Below are 20650 nucleotides of genomic sequence, written 5' to 3' on the forward strand. Positions count from 1 at the left end.
TAGGGGGCGCACGTTTTCGTAAACAAATTCATCAAATTGAAATCGAGGAGACGGGTGGCGGCGCGGAATTACAAATCCGCTTGGAGACGCGGCCAATGTGTTGGATTTATAACTCACTTGTTTGAAATTTTGATTGGAACTTTGATTCCGTATTAGTGTAGCATCAAAGTTAGTAAATATTGGAAATATTGATTTTTAGAAATGAAACGTAATAATGCGAAGTTGTTTTAATTATACAATAAAAATTTAAATAAAATATTATAATAAAAAGATCTCTAACGTAATTCTTTTTTTCGTTTAATAATTTTGAAGCTTAAATATGAAAGAATAATAAGGGAGATAGGAGATGAATAAGATTTTTTTATGAAGATTATATTAGCTATTATTAAGATTCATTAATTAGTACGAATATTGCAAAATGGCTTTTCATTACGTATGATTAAAAAAAAAAAATACTTGGGAAAGCGTTAAATTAATTATGATACAACCGAGACAAGGATAATTTAAAATAAAATACTTAAAAAAAAAAAAAAAAAATGTATTAAAGTTTATTTTTGAAGAGATGTATTCTAGTAAATCATGTTTGAAAACTTGTCAAGTACACGTGAATTTGGTTATGATTGGATATGACTGAATAATTGACAGGGCATTCATACGTGTGAAAATAAATCGAAAATATAGAAATAAAATTTTTACAAAATAAATATCGTTTATGATTAATTTTCGAGATAATAGAAAGAAGTAATGTAATAATGAATTCGCTTATTTAATAATTTTATAAAATTATAAAATATTCGCACACATAATGTTTCAATATATCCGTTCTATTTGCGTATCATAAAGTATGTTAAAATTCCAGAAATTAATCTCAGTCTTTCATGGTATTTTCCACGAGTCTGACAATGTATCGACCAAATCATTTCCACTAACGCCAAAATTTCAAGTCAAAACCACTACGTCACAGTTAATACCTGACGTTTATTATCAATGGGACCAGCGAATACTTTGAACTGTCGTCTGATTCCCGCTTTGCTGGTTTCGACTCGGTTTCACGTCCATAAAATTCACTCTATCTCTGTCTATCTACGACCATAAACATTAATCTGCTAGAACACGTGCACGTCTGTTCTAATTATGATTAATGGTATGTTAATTACAATTTATGCAAAAACCTGTTCAATAATACGGCAAAAGACGTATTACATCGTCGACTCGAATGTCAATGATAGTTTAAATCTTTTAAGCGACGATAATTTATCTTGCGTACGTATCTTTGATTCAAAAATACGATCTATTTTCCAATATGTTATACACAATATTTTAAATAGTTCATAAAAAGAGAAAATAATTCCGAGTTGACAAGTAACGACATCTTCCTTATTTCCATCGTGTATCGATCGTTAAAAACGATCCTGAAATAACTTTCAACTGACCTGGCCAATTTTTATGATCTTACTATACTATTTCTTTTACTCGTAGTAATTAAAAAAGTGCAAAGACATTCTTGTAAGAAAAGAAAAGAAGTAAAAAGAAGAAGCTTGTCGAGAAGAGTGCACGCGAAGCGAGCAAGGCTCCAATTTCAATTATCCGCTCTCGCGGAAAATTCTATCCGTCGTGGCTCCTCTTGTTTTTCTTCTAATGGACTGATATCGAATTACCGAGATATTTATTTATCCTGAAGAGTCGCGAGATCGCAAGGACCGAGATCAAAGCTCGCAGATTCCTTTTTCCATCTTTCTCAGATCATCTTTTGTTTCGCAGACGACGAAAGTGCTTCTGAATTCGAGCTGGGTAAACAATCGAAAATTGGATGTAAATACATTTTCGCGGCATTTGAACTTTTGTTTTTAAATGTTGCGTAATTTTTTGGTGTTGAAGAACTTCACGAGGAAAACTTATCGTATTATTGTCAGAAACGGAAAATATATTCCATTTATATTATTGCCATAAATGATAATAAACAACTTTCTCCTTAATCTCACTAATTCACTATTCAAATTATTCCACCAATAATTGCCATTAAATCTCTGTTTAGATCCGTGATATTTCTCTAATGTACATATATTCCACAAAATTCACTAAGTATAATAATCTCAATTCATATAGATTATTCCGTTTCTGTTATTAATTTAATTAATAAATCTATATTTAATAAAACCATTGAATAACAAAATTTAACAATCTTCTTTCAACAAAAATCTGTTATTACTTAATTTCATCTATTTTGCTGTAAAAGTACAAAAAAGAACGAAAAAAAAGAATTTTGTAAAACTATCGTTCGAATTCTTTGCCTTATATGCACTAATAGCACGAATAGTACTAACGAGATCGCAATGGCTTCTGAGGCCGCCTAGTAGCGATGATCGGTACTACTAAGGATGATCGACTGATCGCAATAGTATTCAAATATGTTGCATATAAAAAATAAAATGAAATTTTATATTCATTATTTTTAAATCAATTTCGTTACGTGCTTATGAGTCATCAAACTCATAAATAATTACAAATTTTTCATCTCTCGAATCTTGAATTGAATGTATAACATTTTAAGAGATTACACGTTATAAGCTATACTTTATACACGCGACGTATCCTAGCGACGAGCAAATTAAGACAAAAAACTGGTATGGCGAGCAAGAAATAGCGGGAAAAAAAATATAGAGAAAAAGAGAAAAAACACGGTGAAGAGATTCGCGAGATACGATATGAAATAGCAACGGGGAGTCTGCGGCGTGCATAGTGTACAGAAGAGTTGGTGCAGTCAATATTATCGTTTAGTCGAACATGGGGCGAACGCGAAAGAAAGCAATCGATATACCAGGAAGGAATAAGATCCGGATTCCCGATGTTATTTCGCGATATCGCCGCCCACATAAATTTTTCTAATCCAATCCGACCGACTGAATGACCCTTCTCGACACTCGACAATCGTTGAGGCACACCAACAAATTTCGAATTTTACTACGATATTTTTTTAGAATATCGACAATCGTAAAAGAATTTTCTTCTCATAATTTCTTTAATTTTGTATTTATTACAAGCGACGATAAGATATGAAAATGAAAAATTTAATAAAATAATATAAGATTACACGTACAAACAATTCAAAATTTTTTTTTTTTCAAATCAAATCTCAGCACTACCTGTTGTGAATTTAGTCAAATTCAGTAAGGAAAGATCTCGTTTAATACACCATACAAAATGAGATAAACCATAAAACCACTCTCGAAACTTTCTTCTCTGGTCACACCCACTCATCTTAAGACTCGACTTTAATTCACGTTTTTCTCTTTCTTCCCTTGCCTTTTTTTTTCTCGCTGTATTCCAGCCCCTTGTGGCCGAAGTTCTAACTCGAATTATTTTCCTCGCTTCATGATTACTTCGGCGTGATTTAAATGAAAGCGAGAAGCGTCGTGCGCGAGGAAAACAAGCCCTTCCTCCACCCCCTCCATTCGTTCGAGATATCGTGGCGTGAGTTGCGTAGCAACAGGCCAGGGTCAAACGGAAACAGCGGCGAGAATATTCGAGCGAATCTCGAGTCGTAATAAAACTCGATTCGCCCCCGTTATAAAGATACATTAGCGGCGTTATTCCGTGCTTTCGAGTATACGTCGTTTCCCTTTCTCGCGGCCATTATTCTTCCCCGACAAGTGTGTTTTCTGCCCGTAACTTTCGCCAACCATTAACCGCTTGTTTCGTTGCACGCCCATGGGTGACGACAGAGAAAATTTTTTAACCAATAAACCTTCTAATTGAGAATGCAAAGAAGTGAGTAATGTTAGACACAACGTTTAAAATGATAGATATAATTTTTGAAGGATATTTAGGTAATATTGCAGATATACAATAACTCAGATTATTTCGGAGAGTTATTATTGCCTTTATAGATTAATTAAAACAGTTAGATTATACTATGCATATGGGGATTGCAATTGTAATAGTTAATGTAATTTCTAGAAGTTGTTTTAGAAGAAAAATATAACATTTAAAAGTATATAATATTTAAACTATTAAATTTTAAAACATATTATATTGTTGAATACTTGCTAGATTATCTTCGATAAATATTATTTTTTACGCTTTGGACTCGTATCAGATCAATCAGTCATATAATATTCCTTCGATTTTTCTACACCCTCTACAATTGATTACACGCGATGAAGCATGCTAGCAAATTCCCTTGCCCCTCGAAATCGTTCAAACCGTTCCCGCGGAACAACGAGCATGACATTGCTCGTAACCACTGAATAGCGAGAACACGAGCTCTGTCGTCGATTCGTAACCGGTGAAAAGATTTCGAGTGAGAAAAAGCGGAGGAAAGCATGCGATTACAATCGTCGTGCGAAGTGTAAATAAAAAAGACCTCAAAAGTAAGAATAAATTAACATCTTAACGATTCCAAGATAATTTCTTTTCACGTAACCGTGTTTTTATTTTTGAGGTTATGTTTGTAACGTAACAACACTTGAACACTATTTCGCAAGTTAAGACTGAAATTCTTTGTCTTCTAAAAACAAGAAACGTTTAAAAGAATAAGAAATGTTTACATCCCGTAAAAACAAAGGAGGAAACCCGACACCGGCAGAGATAACCGAGAATTCTTAAAAGCAACGTGATACGTTGCAAGGTTTCCCCGTTAAACCTATCGCACGCATTCGAATATTCGCCGTAGAAGAGCGGATAGCAATTCGGGAAGAGAATTCGATTTATATTTAATACGAGCGACATGTCTGGCTGGAATTAAAGTAAACGAGGCGTGTCAGTATTCGCGATGAGTTCCGCTCGCTCCTCTCTTGCAAGGATTTCGTTCGACGAAATCGAAAAAACCAAGGGAAAATTGCCGCGGCCCAAAAATAAGGAAAAAGAAAAAAAAGAAACCGAGAGTGAGAGAGATAGATATATATATATATATATTCACGCGAATTTCCAATGAAACTCTCTCTCTCTCTCTCTCTCTCTCTCTCTCTCTCTCCGATTCTGTATCGGGCAACGATTTTCGTGTTTGAAACGCGATATAAGCCCGGTTGCCGAATAATTGCAACTAATAGCCGGAGGGATGGAATCGTTAATATTTTGAAATCCGAAACGACGCCCGTTGCGGATTGTTCGGTGTTTCGCGTGTAAACGTCCGTTTATGCGGGGATCGCTGAATAAATTGCATCCCGGATTACGTACATTAGACTCCCGGATTTTAAACTCGTTTCGGTTAATCGCGTCCCTCCTCCCCTCACCTATCCCCCCCTCCATCCACCATTCCCACCACCTCCGCCTCGATTACAAGCCGACCAGTTGACGCGGATATTCGCCGTCTTTTGTCCTCCGTCGCGACTCACTGTCGGCTCTCGGCTCACGGTCTGCGTTAACTTTGCAAATACCACTGATTCAGCACGGTTTAAACACAATTATTATTTTAATTATTCGCCGCGAAACCGGGTTAAGCACGAACTCGTTTCGCGGATACAAGAGAGGGAGCCACCGTTCCGATAGCGTGAAGTCGTTGGACTCTTTCTTCGCTGAAGAATAATTGTTATTATTGTGTAAAGGTGTATCTTGGTTATGGAGATTAAGAAATTTGTTGGCCAATATTGATTTGGCCAACAAAATCTAATTAAATATTTTTTTCTTTTGTATTAATTGTTACGAGATAAAATGGAATAAATTGTAGGCCGAGATTGCAAAAATAATATAAAAATATTTGTTTAATTCTTTCTGTAAAAAAAAAAAAAAAGAAAAGAAAAGAAATTTCAACAGAAAAATTTTCAAGGAACAACAGGTTCGTTACGAATTTCTTTAAGGAAATGGTTTATTGGATGGGAAACGATAATTGGAAGTTCTCTACCAATTGCCAATTTATTACATAATTATTATTATTATTATTATTATTATTATCATTACAGAAAGACGTCGTATCTTCGTTCGATAGGATATTTTGTGCTCGTTACATAAAATTATGCAAAGATGAGCATTCGTAGAGAGGGACGGACGGCCATAACGAAGGCCGTATGTAATTAGTAGCAGTCGCAAAACACTCCGTTGATTGCCAAATGCTCGACATCCGTCGACATTTTAATTAAGATTATAATTGCCATCTATGCGCCGCAGCGTGAGTTGGCCAATGAATTCTCTGCACAAGCAACAATCAGAATGCGACGCGAATAATTCTACGCTATGAAGGAGGCGGAGGGGGGCGGGGAGGGGGGGGCAGGGGAGGAGAGCGAGGAAAAAATTTCGATGAATGTGGCGCGCGGCTTGAAACAACGAACGCAAATTAAATGGCTGCTTTTATCCTGCAGATTTGGAGTGAAAAAGAAACGAGCAACAAAAAAAAAAAAAAAAAAAAAGAAAAAAAATCCGACTAGTCTCAAAGAACGTAATTTCTGAATTCTGACAAAGAGCTTGAAAAGAACTGCCGTTTGAAATTTTGAAGTAAGACGCGCGCGTGCGTACAAAAACGATACACGATTTCCTTTGAACAATTTGAATTAAACGAATGGCGTGTTTAAGAAGAAAAAAAAAAAAAAAAAAAAAAAAAAACGAATCCTCAGATTCGAGGAATGAGATTAAATACCATCTACGAATTTCAAATAAAAATGTACGAACGAGTCAATCACAAAATTATCTTATTCGAATTATACAACGTTTAATCTTTGCTGGCAAGTTCTCTCTCTCTCTCTCTCTCTCTCGACTCTCGATTCTCGACATAAAATTATAAATTAAGGAATTTTTTCCATTGCTGCAAACCGAAGATAAGATTTTAATGATCCAAGTTAAAAATTCATTGAAAGCATCGAATAAGTAATTGTAAATGGCTACAAACAGCCGACGTTATATAAATAAATATTATTCGTAAGTAATTGCTTAAAAAAAATAACTAAAAATTTTTTCATCCAAGGATACATGAGAAGAGAGGGATAGAGAATACATGAGTGATGAGTGATAAGATCTCTCTCTCTCTCTCTCTCGATTTTCGACATAGAATTATAAATTAAAGAATTTTTTTTATTACTGGAAACCGAAAATAAGATTTTAATAATAAAAATTCAAAATAAAGTTACTTCGATTCATTTAACATATTCAAAGCATCGAATAAGTAATTGTAAATAACTACAAACAGCCGACGTTATGAATAAATGTTATTCGAGCGTTTCAAGTGAGTTAAAAAAAAGTAACTATATTTACACACACGCACAAAACGTAGAAACCGTAGAAACCGTAGCTAAGAATCTTGGAAAAACTTTTTCATCCAAGGATACAGAGGAAACATGAGAAGTTTCTCTCTCTCTCTTTCTCAGAAGGCTAATACGAAACGGGGAGGGTGTCACGTGCGAAGCCGTTTATTCTTTGACAGTTCGTCCACGCGTTCGTCTTACCCTTACTTTCGTCGTGAAAATCGAGTTTGAAAAAGCTCGTTAACCCGAGCCAGCCATCTTCTCCCCTTTCCTCTCTCTCTCTCTCTCTCTCTCCTTTCTTGGGAGGGGGTGGGATGAACTGCAAAGCTTTGCGTGGCACAACAATCGATACAACAATGGAGTTATGCAGCTGTACATGGGGTAACGGGGCAAAACGCGAAAAGCATCCTCTCCCTCCCACCATCTCCCCTAAATTTCTCTCTCTCTCTCTCTCTGTCGAGTCGACGGATGATGAGCCCTCGCATAATCCGCCTATATATATATATATATATATATATATATATATATATATATATACGTGTTCACTTCGATACACATCGAGGGGTGCATAATTGCATCCGGATAAAACAGGTGAATGGTAAATCAAACTTGGATTTGCCCCCCTCGTATCGTGATTACCGTAGCTAATTAAGCCGCCCACCCCCTCCTTTTAGCTTCACGGAGAAGGAGAGGCAGGGTGGAACGCCCAAGACTGCGGAACCAGCCCATGCTAATCCGTGGTATATATATAAGAATTTTTCTGCCTAAGTGGTGAATCGATACCTTTGATTAAATAAATATGAACGAATGAAGGAGGGGAGGTGAAATTTCAATCTTGGAAGGGAAGAATTCTTTTTCTCTCCTCGCGGTGTTTGCGAGGAGATAATGGAAATGATTAAAATTGGGTGGATTATTATATTGGATAGATTAATTGATTTTAACGGCGGATTGAACGAGCCTGAAATTGTAGCTTTTCCTCAAATGTTTTTTTTTTTTTTTTTTTTTTTAATTTATTCGTTGGCCATATTTGATATTTTATTTTTGGTAACAATCACCGGTTTGAAACTGATATGATTTCATGTCTTATAGACATTCTTAAACAGAAACGCGTATTAAACGTTTCAGTAATGAAAACAGGAGAGAATAAGATTGTTAAATTTCAGATTTACACGTGCACGAATAATATAGAAAACTCGTGAAACAGAAGTTTGTAATAACGATAATATTGAACTTGTGTTGAATTTTCCGCTACCTAATTGCAAGATCCTCCGGTTTCGAGAATCATCGTAAAATCGGGGAACCGCCACGGGGTAAGACTTACCGGAATGCAATTGCGTCCTGGCGCAGGAACAGATCGAAGTAGGAAGCATTCGGGCTAGTTGAATGCATATCCCTGCACGGTACGAGCTTTCAATGCCAACGCTCGTGTTGGTGATATTGTTTCCACACTTGGACGATATTGCGAGCTCTGCTTGTAACAAGCAACGGTATCTTTGCTATATATATATATATATACATCAGTACTTCTCAGATCGCGTGCCACCAATGCGTACAGCGAGTTATGGGTAAATGAAGTTTATGATACGTTCAGATGTACGCGAAGCTCGTGCGATTTTGAATCTTTGAGAGGATGGTTAGCATCGAAATGCGAAACATTTTACTATTTATCTCGTGCCTCTTCTTCGTTCGCCTCTCCCGCCGGATATTAAGCAAAGTGTAATCCTTTCAAACGCGTATATCGTGAAATAATTTATATCTATAATATCACGATCTTTTGTCTTTGATATTACTTTTGATAACGTTTTGACAATATTTACAATTATTTCGATATTTAAATATTGAACGGATACTGTCTTAAAAGATGTAAAAGTTTTTTTAAAATTTCTCTTATAATATATTTTTGTGAAATAATTCGAATTTGATATTGTGTGCAATAACATTTCGAAGAGAATTTACAATTGTTTCATGTTTAAGGGTTAAATATAAAATTCTGTCATTGATAAAAATGTACAGATTATGAAATTTCTTTTAAAATCCATCGTTAAAAATTTTGCGATAAGAATTTACGATTGTTTCAATTGTTTAAAGATTCCGTTTATAAGGAAACATATATAGGTTATGTAAATCCTAAAATTTCACATTTTTGAAATATCACACTCGTCGTCGTTTCGAATTAAAACAGTCATCCGTTGCAACAATAAATGTAGAACATCTGACTAGTAGAGAGTGCCACTGTTGTATATAAATTCGACATAACCTCAAAAACGAAAGCTTGGAAAAAAAAAAAAAAGAAAGAAAGAAAGAAAAAAGAAAAAAAGGGAAAAAAATATGCAACCATCAACAAGAGCGTGTAATAAGACGTATAATCGTAACTTCCACCTCGGCTCGACGAGCTAGCCGTAAAAAATATTTAGGACTATGTCCCGGAAAATCCGGCTTTTTTTTCTGCGAGCAGTCGTTGTCGCTGTCGTTCTGTTTACGACCCGATATATATATAGGCGGCAACAGAGGCCGGTTAACCCCACAGGATTTCCTTCTGCTAAACGTTACAACGGATTCACCCCTCCGGCTAACCATGGGAATGGATTCAGAGGGCAGACCGAAGGGAATACATTATAATAAGGGCACGTTTGCATTGCTGTGCGTCACACGCGAACCCGGTTGTGTAAATAGACAGTTCGATGCAGACCGGCCCGGAGGATGGATTTCAACAAAAATGAAAACCGACGTTGTGTAATTTATGCTGGAGAGAAAAACGTGCTGGACCGTGTTTGTAACTTATATAATTACGTAATGTGTAAATGTAGAAGTGATTAGGGCATTGGAATTGTTAGCTAACAGGTTATAGTTTAAAAAGAAGCTTGATAGTAATGAGAAATTTCAGTGAAAAGTTATCAAAGTAAAATCACAGCGAAAGTACGAAGAGTTGAATAAGTTAAAATTTTGTTTTATCTAAAATAATTGCCGATAGACCAATTTGTTATAAGTTTTCGTAATTATTTGTAAAAAAATATTCTTCATTTCATGCAAAAAAAATAAATGGCCGCTTCCAAAATGTTGGTGGATAGTGTGTATTCATAAAGAACAAAATTTGAAGTTACAAAGAGTTAACGTCGAATTTATACAATTAAAAAAATATTTTCTCGTTAAAAACTCTATTTACATTCAAAACAGAGGAACATATGCAATAAAAATAAACCGGAAACACTATCGAGAACTGGACTGGAAAGCTGAAAAAATAAACGAACGTGACGATTTTTTACATAACTTCAAATATCCACATATTAATTCGAAAAAAAAAAAAATCGTTTCACCGGTTCCAAAGGTATTATCCCATTCTTGATTGCGCTCGCGACGTTGGATCAGGCGATCGTATAACGGCCAATTACGCGCGTAACCGGCTTTTGCTGCAAAGCCAGGTTTGAAAATGCAAAAATTCTGAACGATGCGCAGAATTTTCGCGAAAAACAACCGAGCCAATTATTTTCTCGTGTATCGAACTTATTATTCCCGTCTATCTCGCGAGGAAGTACTTGCAATATTCTGCTTTCATGAAAAATATACACATAGATAGACGCGACAAGCAAGATTAATCGATTTATCGTTCGAATATCTCAGAAACATCATTCGCACTCTTTGAACTAAAACCGAATGTGATTCCACGCAAAATTAACCAATGCCCGCGAAAAGCTGAATCCAGATATATAGCTGGCATTACATTCTAGCAATATTATGATCCATTTGACGTTACAAGATGTTATATATTACGTCGACGGTAACCAATACTGCACGCTAAGCCAGACGAACAGCGTGCGACCGATCTATCCATCTCACAGTCTACGGCTGTGTTTCCGTGTCTGTCCATCTCGTAGTCCGCGTCAGTGTAGCACAAACGCCATCTCACGGTTGAGCTTACGCCAACTTTGTACGCGACCGATTCAGCATATCGTCTTCGATATAGACCACTCGTAACTCATCGTGCTCGACCACGGACTCGATTACTAATTCGAGTATTACTATTGGAGAATTTATGTGTCTGCTCGGAAGCAACTGATAGTAACGATTCTTTGCAACAATTTGATGTATAGTCCTTGTGTTTCTAGTGTGAGATCATATTTTGAATAAGTTTCAGTTGAGAAAAATAACATTGAATCTAATTAGGAAAAACACTTTAATTTAAAAAAGAATATGAATGTGAAGTTTTCATTTTACTTAAAATAATAATTGATTAGTGGTGTCATAATAGATAATAATTGATTTTACATGACGGATTAAAATTCCTTTGCACGATGATATTCTACGATATGATACTTTGATATTCCACCAGCGGAACGAAGTATAGGATGAAATTTCAAAGCAACAGTGTACGGTGCACGGGTGAGAGAAAGAGGCAAATGAGATATTACGATTTCATTACGGTACAGTGAAATTCGCGGTACTCGTAGAATAAAATGGATGAGTGTTAAACATGTTCGTGTTCAATTTCGACGACTTACGTAACGCAAGTAGTTTATTTAATTCGTTGAAAATTTTTAAAATATGTAAAATTGCAATTATAAAACTTGACATATTTCTATAAACGTGTAACAAGTGTTTTCTCGGTTGATAATATATAAATATCTGAATTTACGTCGAATTATACGGTAATAATAAACAGATCGGTACTTTCTTCGCGTTAAAATAACAGATGTTAATAGCAATACGTTATATAATTATCTGTTCAATAATAATTCGTTCAAACGATGATTACAATATCAACTAATTTCTTTAATCTAATCTCTATATCCGAATATACGTGCAACTGTAGTCTAAGACGATTTTACACCGCGTATACACAACGTTGTGTAAACAAGAGAAGTACACGCAGTCGTGTGCGACGAATCCACGTCGATTCTTTGTTTGCTCACGATTTACATTTGCTGCGGTGAAACGCACGCGGTGTACAGAGCGGACGAATCAAAATTGAAATTAAAACGGGCCCGGTGCAAATTGTTTCTCATTCGTACGAATTACTCGATCGGTATACGTGTATGTGTGTGTGTGTATACTGGCTCGTTTACACTGGCCAGCCACATTCTTTGGAAAAACAGACCGATAGGATTATACCCGGTGAATTATTACCGGAGATCGATTAATCGGACTCCCTAGTTTGAGTTTGTCGACGCGGAAAAATCACTTGCTCCCCATACTCGATAAATCATATAACGAATTTTTTCGAGGCGAGGATCAACGGAAATAGAAATCCGACATTTCGGTCAATGATTAGATACAGATATTTTGTCTTCTAATAAAATTCATTGTAACTTGTATTTAATAAACAAATAAGAACGCAATAATAGAATTGCAGAGAAACATAACCTAACTTCACGATATTCTCAAACGAATAAAAATTCTTCCCATCGAAGGAGGAATATTACGAAACGATCGCGGTTGAAAGCAAAAATTAAATTACCAAAAAAAAAAAAAAAAAAAAAAAAAAGATAAGGAGACGAGCAAGAAAAGAAGGAAAGTGGAAGGCAGCTTTATCGAGAGCTGGGAACTCGTCGTCGTCGTCTAAATTTCTCTCGTCGGAAAATACATCGGCTGGTCGCTGGAGTCGCGTTTATCGCGTTGAATGAAAAAGGGCTATCCTCGAGGAACGAACCGGATACCGTTATCGAGGGATTCGAGTACAGGCAGAGTGCGATAGAGAGGGCGGCAAATGGGACGAAGGATGGAAAGGTAGGGTCCTCCTCTGTAAGAATCCCTTTAATTATAACCGATCCATCAGCATTTCCCGCCGGGATTTAAGTAATTAAGTCCGATTTAACGAAGAATAGACGCCGGCGACAGGAGTAAGAGTGGAATAGCCAGCTATCATCAGCGAACTAGTCGAGATGTGGCGGAAGTGGATGAAAGAAGGAAGGAAGGAAGGAAGGAAGGAAGGAAGGAGGAAGGAAGTGAGTAAAAAGAAAAGAGAGCCAATGCCGAGTGGTCCCGATATCAAAATAATTGCTCCATCAAGGACTGCTCTCCGTTCCTTTTCTTCTTTCTCTTTCTCTCCCCCGCCCGCCTGTCTCCCTCGAGGCTGAGGCGGACGGAAGATTTATGCTTTGTTTGACCGTCGTTAAGTTGCGTTAATGAGAGGAAATTATTTGGCAGCTCGGCAAGCACCGGGCCTAGTCGCAATTACGCCGGAATCTCTCCGCGTCGAGACGCAACTCGCGTCTATTGTATCCTCTATGGAAATGCTCCTTGCTTCGTTAAAGCATCTCGCGATTCGACGGATGTTAACGACATCAGAGGCTAGTAACGGCCAATGGAACGCCACCTTTGGATTGGATAATGCTTGCTGGTTAATAATGAGCTTTTAGGTTAGATAGTTAGATCTATTGGCGATTAATAGAATTTTATTTCATATATGAAAATGCGACAACAGTTAAAAATGATTGTTGGTTAAATATGATATGAGAAATTCAAATAATAGCAATACTTTTATATATACATTTTTTTTTTTTTTTTTGAAAGAATAAAGAATAAGTTTCGAATAAGTGAATAAGTTTTCAATAAAAAATAATTTTAATAAGAATAATAATGAGATTTTAGGTTAGATCTATTGGTGATTAGTAGAGTTTTATCTCATATATGAAAATGCATTTTAAAAAATGATTGTTGGTTAAATGTGATATGAGAAATTCAAGTAATAGCAATACTTTTATGTGTAAATTTAAGTTATAATAAGTTTTCAATAAAAAATAATTCTATTTCGTCGACAAATTATTAATTTATAATAGATAATAAACTAATTCAACGTTTGTTTAAATGCCGGGAATAGTAGGATTCGCGAGAAGAGGAGTTCCGTCTGGTCTGTTGTTGCTCTAGTGGTGGATCACGTGGCTTGCACGCGACTTTGTATAGTCGTTTCATAGTGATCACAGGCCGCGAGGATCAGCCTGGAATGCGAAAAGGCTTGTTGATGGGAGAGATCGGAGTCTGGGTTGGTTTCCATGGGTACACGGGGAATGATGCGTTACCTGGGTAACCCTGCTACTGTGGGGCTTTCGTAACCATCCTCAAAGCCATGTGAACGTACGTGCGTGTATCTTGTACATATGTATCATGCATATGCAAATTATGGATGTATAAGGTGTTTCATTATGATTGGAATCTGTATTAATTCATTGCTGAATTGTGGGTTAAATTGTTTGATACGTTTGTCATATAGGTTAAGTTAACCCTTGTTTTTATGGTTATCAATCTAATAAAGTTGAAAGACACGTTTTGTTGCAAGTAAAAAAATATTTCGTTTCATTTGAGATATTAAAAATTCTGGATTATATGAAATGATATGATAAACCCAGAATTCGTCTTCGAGTTCGATGAAAATTCTTCCTATTGCTAGATGGGTGAGTTATGAACTTCTTATAAAAATGTTTTATTCAGACCAGACTTTGAATTCAACTGAAAGATAAAAAAGTATCGTAAAAATCTCTGATCTCAGCCAAGTTAACCAAATCTTTCAAATAACATCTTTTTAAGTTTTATACCTTGTAAAAAATTTCTCGCGTGCTATAACCTCTTCGAAAAGTTCGAGACCGCCTTTAAGAGTAAATCTGCCATGTGATATTCATTAAAACTCTATCCAATGCAAAAAAATAAAAACTTTTAGTAGTAAAGTAAAAAATAAATTCTCCGTCATTGTCCATTGATAAAACTCGGCTCGCTATGATGAAACGATCTGTACTCGTGCGGGCATAACGCATATATTATGTACATAGCCATCTGTAGAGTGGGGACTTCGCAACCGTCGCGACATCACTTGGATGACTCTGTAAATATTAACATCGGCAAGAATTGGGTGTTTCGAAGGGGTCTGCGTATCGCGCTGGACGAATTTTTTCCTTTTCTTGCATCTTTTGTAACTTTTAAGGCTGGAAGGACGTACTTATGTATGCATTCTATAGATGTCGACCGTAGTGAGTGTACGTGGGACAGGCCAATCCCGAGTAAAAATAGTTGGATCACTCTGTAAATATTAACCTCGTTGAAAATGAATGATTGGATAACGCTTCGTTCGAATTGTTTATACTTGCCGTTTTTACGTGTTTTGAGGTTATGTTCGGTTGTTTATGTAAAAAGTCTATGCAAATGAAATTGATTCAGCAAGTGAGTTTAATTAATTTTTTGTAATAAGAACGTTGTCCTCTTGTTTATAATTCTTCATTTTATTGTGAAAATTAAAAATCAATAATACGATACTTTTCTAATATCTCGATAAGATTAGATAATTACTAAACTACTTAAAACCTAAGTTATTTATTGAAATCAACAATAATTGTTATTAGTTTTAAAAAATTCGATTAGATTTCATTGACTAAGACTTCTTTTTTATTACGTCTAAAATTACGAATTAACTCTCGCTGTAGAGAACAAATCATTTCATTCGATCTCCTCGAACATCGTTCGGCATGCCATTATAATTCCCTGTTATTAATATTTATTACATTACGACAATTTTGCCTTTGATATTGGAATTCTCGGACGTCCTAACCTAAATTCAACTTGAATATTCATTCTTATTACAACATGATTGTAACTCTACAAATTCAACACTTCTCTAGATTCGTATAAAATGAAACTATCATATAATTGATATTGCGTTATCGTTAAGTTATAACGATAAAATGGAATATGATGAAAATTTTGGAAAAATGTTAAATGGAACACAATACGTAATTCTTGATACAATACAATTTCTGTTCGAAGCCAAAGTATCGTTAAGATCAACATTTACATTGCTGTCCAAGTGCTTCCAATTCGTATCGAGAACTGCGTACGTAAGAGGATACATAAATTCAAGTTTCTAAGCGTTATATACATAGAAAAATTCACCACCTACCGTGCAACTACCCTCCATTCCAATTCTTCTCGCCTTACAATTGTCCCTTTTTAACGTTCTCTGCATCCTATTTCATGTATTCCCTTCTCGTATTGCCCATCCAATCACACACCATTCAAAGTGACAAGAGTTCGGATCCCTACCATGATCAATTACAATCGTCAGAAACGGGAAGGTGTAGTGAAGCCATCAACTGAACAGGATTTATTTTTTAATGTCTGTCGAAAGCTCGTGCTAAATGCAATTTTAATCCATTTAATTCTTTATAGGGTGTCCTAAAAAAATGTGGGATCATATTGGAGATTTCAAGCAACATTTTCCTTTGCAAAATTTTTTTTAATGAATTTGTTAACAAAAAAAGGCAGAGAATATAGATGATGGATAAGAAAATGTATTGAATATAAAAAATATTTCTTTGGAAATTCAATATTAATTTAGATACGTTAGATTAAAAAATTAGCATGTTTCGAATTTCGTGTTACATAAGACGAAAATTTGAAAATTTGAAAATTGGTTGAATAAGGACAGTTAAGGAGCAAGGAACGCGATTACTGCTGCAAACAATAAACGAATTCGTTATTTCAAAGCTAATTCGAAAAGTACATTTCGCAAAGGGTGTTCCTCCGAGCTAACGATACACACGAATCGCGTTGCACGTCGACTTTAAGCGAAAGGACACGGGGCGTGTATACATTAAACCGGCAAACGAGATTACTATCACTGGCTAGGAGTGGGGTCGGCAAGAAACGATATATCACTATACCTGGGCGTACGATACTTCACGATACACTTTCGCCCCTTTTCCTCTCCACGCACATTCGCTTCGTAATTCGCTTCATTGCCCTCCCAATCACGTACCATTCAAAGTGACAGCTGGATCCTCGGGCGAACGAGCCCTGAATGCGACGACGTCAATTACAATCGTCGAGATACGAAAAATTTCGCCCCGGCGATATTAACGCAATTTGAATCAAGCTTCTTCTCTCCAATGCGTTCAAAGAACGTCAGCAGATCCCGTAAGCCGTTCGAAGAGGCGTCATGTGTGTGTCTGTGTACATCAGTGTACATTTTTGTGAAAAACACGAATCAATTATTAAATATAATACCTCATTTTCGTGACAGAATATATTACATTATTTTATTTTATTCATTTGTTAACTTCGTCGAAAATTTATTAGAAAATTTATTTGTCGTTATTCGTTACGATATTTTATCATTTGAATTAAAATTAAAATGAGAGAATTATTGAAAAAGCAATAACAACAAAAATTGTAATTAATCGAAGTTTAAGATAGTTTAAAATTTTTGCATCAATGTATATTATTATCTATAAAGAGGATAAAAAAAATGGAGAAGGAAAAAATGTGGGGATCCAGTTTGAACGAGATTTACAACCTTACCCGAATGCGTATAGGTTAAGACGGCAAGGGCCCCCTTTATCCCTAAAATGAAACCTGTCTAAATTGGATTTTCCCTTGATCACTCGTGAAAAGGATAGAAATTAAATTATTTCTGTTTCGAAGCATCATGCCAAACAAGTGATCGGGAACATGACACTTCATTTATCTATGACGATAACGTTTTAGAGAGGGTTGATCTTAAAGTAAATCGCAGTATGTCCGTCAATAGAATTCCCTAACGACACGTATAACAAACATATATTAAACGACGAAAGCTGACAGAAGGTGAATGAAACGATACTTGGTACGAGGCGAAATTGTTAAAATTTTAACGTGCCGATAAATCCCACCTGCACGCTAGCTCCATCTACGCCAATATCAAGAACTAAGCCTAACAGATTCGTACGTAAATGCGCTACGCTCTCGAAAGAGGACAGCGATAAAAATGAAGCAAATTAAAACTCGATCCACGGAAACGATTGGTCCATCCATTTCTCCGTCCATTTCACCTGAAAGTATTTATTATTGGATTATTATTGGAGGACTTTAATGCATCCGACTTCCACCCTCATTCTTTCAACGGCTTTGCATTTTGCAACGACACGCCCAACCATTCGATCCGCCATTGGCCCGTCACGCGAGCAACTTGGCTCTCTGGTAATCAAATCCGTAACCGTGAAACACGTCCTCGGTTGGTAATGGCTGATTCCACGCGGACAGGATCGGATTTCAAATGTCTAGGCGCAAGGCGCTCCTCCTCCCGGCAACTCGATTTGTTCCATTTTATCGGCGGAGTGCATTCACGATCGAATCGTGCAATATACATGCATCCACGCGCGTACTTATGTACGAACACAGACCTTCCATCAAGCTTCGCGGCCGTGCAAATCACTTTTCACGCGCATTGCCGTCGAAAAGCGTCTCGCCGCGAGTAATCTCGCTTCTACACGCGCGCAACCAATCTATAGATAGATCATGGTTCGTGGCCGCGAACTGTGAGTCTCTCGCGAGAATTTCGCCATGATGGCTGATCGTATTGGAAACTACACCACCATCGATCGACCTGTCATTATTGAACTTTAATGCAATGTTCAAGAAAGAGAATTTAAAACTGTTGTGCTCTGATCGACGAGGGAACAATTTTGGAAAGGATAAATCGGTTTTTACTTTAAAACACGAAACGAATTAACCTATATTCCTTTTTTTTTTTTTTCGTGCAACAAAGCATGTAATCTCGAAAAGATGACCAGACAAAAATCTTTTAGACCCCCCGTTCCCTGGATAATCCTGCACGAACTAAAATCACGGAAAAATAATCGCGAACAGCGTTTCGAATCTTCTATTCTCGGATTTTTGAACTACAAATACTATTATTTTGCCAGTACGAGCCTTGTATATAGAAATAGGATGTCTCTGGCCTCCAATAGAAATGTCACGGTGCACGACTGCATCGACTTAATCCAATCCCTGTATGGTGCACCATTGATTCCTTGATCCGTGTATGGTATATACACCCTGACGAAGATCACAATATAAGCGACGTTTGGTATTTTCGTGGGGCAGCAGATGTTACGGGTGAAGCGCAAGAGGTTCTTTTTTTTTTTTTGTTGTTCGAGCCCCACCACGCCACGGATTCGTGCTTCTTCAGCCGAATCGACGTGAAATCTCTGGCCAGGCGTTATTGAACACTGAAAAAGAGATTATCCCTCCGACAAATATTTCGTCGGTCGATGAATAAGAAGCATGGATCGATATTGTGTGTCACCGAGGCTTGTAAACAGTGTCTTCTTCATTTTTGTTAAGGTTAAGTTCTTGCAAGGATTCTTGGTCTTTCTTTTAGGAGAGGGGATTTCGAACAGATCTTTTGTTCAAATATATATTTATGGCGCGATCTATTTGTTTTTTTTTTATATCAAAAAATTTGCAAAGATTAAATAAATCTTATTTATCAAATTTCTATGCAATATTTTAGAAAATAACGATCTTTTAACGTTCTCTTCGAAGAAAGATAATCGAACGATATATAAATAAGAAAAAAAAATTTCAGTATTCAAGTTAAATAAAATATTTTGATAATGTTCTACGAGTATCAACTAAGCGATACAACATTATCAGATGTTTCCAGATCTTGTTCACGATCCACAAAAGAGCTCCATCTATTCGAGTCCCCGTTTTAATAAAGTGAAAAACTACCTGATAGGGACACGATCGCAATATCATTGGAGATCGTCCCTCAAAATGGCCGTATTGTCGAAAAAGGGGCTCTACCACCGAGATAAAAGGACCAAGTATCCGTCACACGAAACGAGGAATACTTTTTTGGCGATAATACGTCGAGAACACGTGCATCTATTTGGCGGGGATGTCTTCGTTGGAAGGGAATTTGGAAGAACGAAAAAAAAAAGTGACTCGAATGGTTAGAATTATTTTTTCGTACTGCAAATATCACATTTTCTTTCTTATGAAGAAACATAAATAATTAATGCGTTAAAATAATTTATAAAATAATTTTAAATAAAGAAACTTATTTAAAATTATTTTCAATATGAATAAGATGAACGAAGAAGGAAACGCAACGGAAAGTCACTGAAAGCGGTATCGGGCACGCCAGTGTTTACCAACACGTAACGAGACGTCGTATAAACGACAGTGAAGTTTTGAGGTTGTTTTCTTTCTGTCCTTCCCCGTCTGTCCTTGCTTCGCGTCCCCTCCTTTTTTCCCATCCTGGTTCGCATTTAAATTGAGTAATATTCCAAGACCGATCCCTTCGTCGGCGTCGAAGCTAAAAACTTTGCATTTAGTAGTGCGTATTTTATTCTTTCCTGATCCTGTAACTCAATTTCGTTCCCCTCTCGTGCTACCTCATCGCGTCTCTGTATGAATTAGATCTACAATGACAAGAATTAGAAAAATTTTTTAAATATCTACAAAATTATTAAAATTATTATTAAAATGTTATTCTTTAAAATATATCATTTTTATACCATGACTTTTAAATCAGTCCATCACCAAAAAAGAAAAAAAAAATCTTTTCAATACCATCCATTAGCTCACACGTAAAATCCAAGGTGAATTTCGAACCGTAGCACACCTCAGCCATCCAACAACCCTTCTCTCTTTCTCGGTCGTCCCGCCCCAAACCGCTAACATGCTACGCCAAGCCCTTAACCGTTTATTCAATATCTGTCGAGGGGTAGGCTGTT

At 36.3% G+C, this 20650-nt stretch overlaps 1 protein-coding gene and 1 long non-coding RNA gene across 9 annotated transcripts in view; one reads left to right on the forward strand and one right to left on the reverse strand.

Moving 5' to 3' along the window:
* LOC100871615 (uncharacterized) overlaps nucleotides 1–20650 on the forward strand; it is a 503962-nt gene that overhangs the window by 450291 nt on the left and 33021 nt on the right. The gene's annotated exons all lie outside the window — the stretch shown is intronic.
* Nucleotides 19860–20650, reverse strand: part of LOC147657157 (uncharacterized) — a 92391-nt gene continuing 91600 nt past the window's right edge. The window contains exon 2 of the long non-coding RNA XR_015292981.1: nucleotides 19860–20335. This is a non-coding gene — a long non-coding RNA (uncharacterized LOC147657157). The remainder of the gene's footprint in view (nucleotides 20336–20650) is intronic.

The sequence above is a fragment of the Apis florea genome, unplaced genomic scaffold (genome assembly GCF_048593485.1).
Source record: "Apis florea isolate Af1SG1 unplaced genomic scaffold, ASM4859348v1 contig_3203_pilon, whole genome shotgun sequence".
NCBI classification, from domain to species: Eukaryota; Metazoa; Arthropoda; class Insecta; order Hymenoptera; family Apidae; genus Apis; species Apis florea.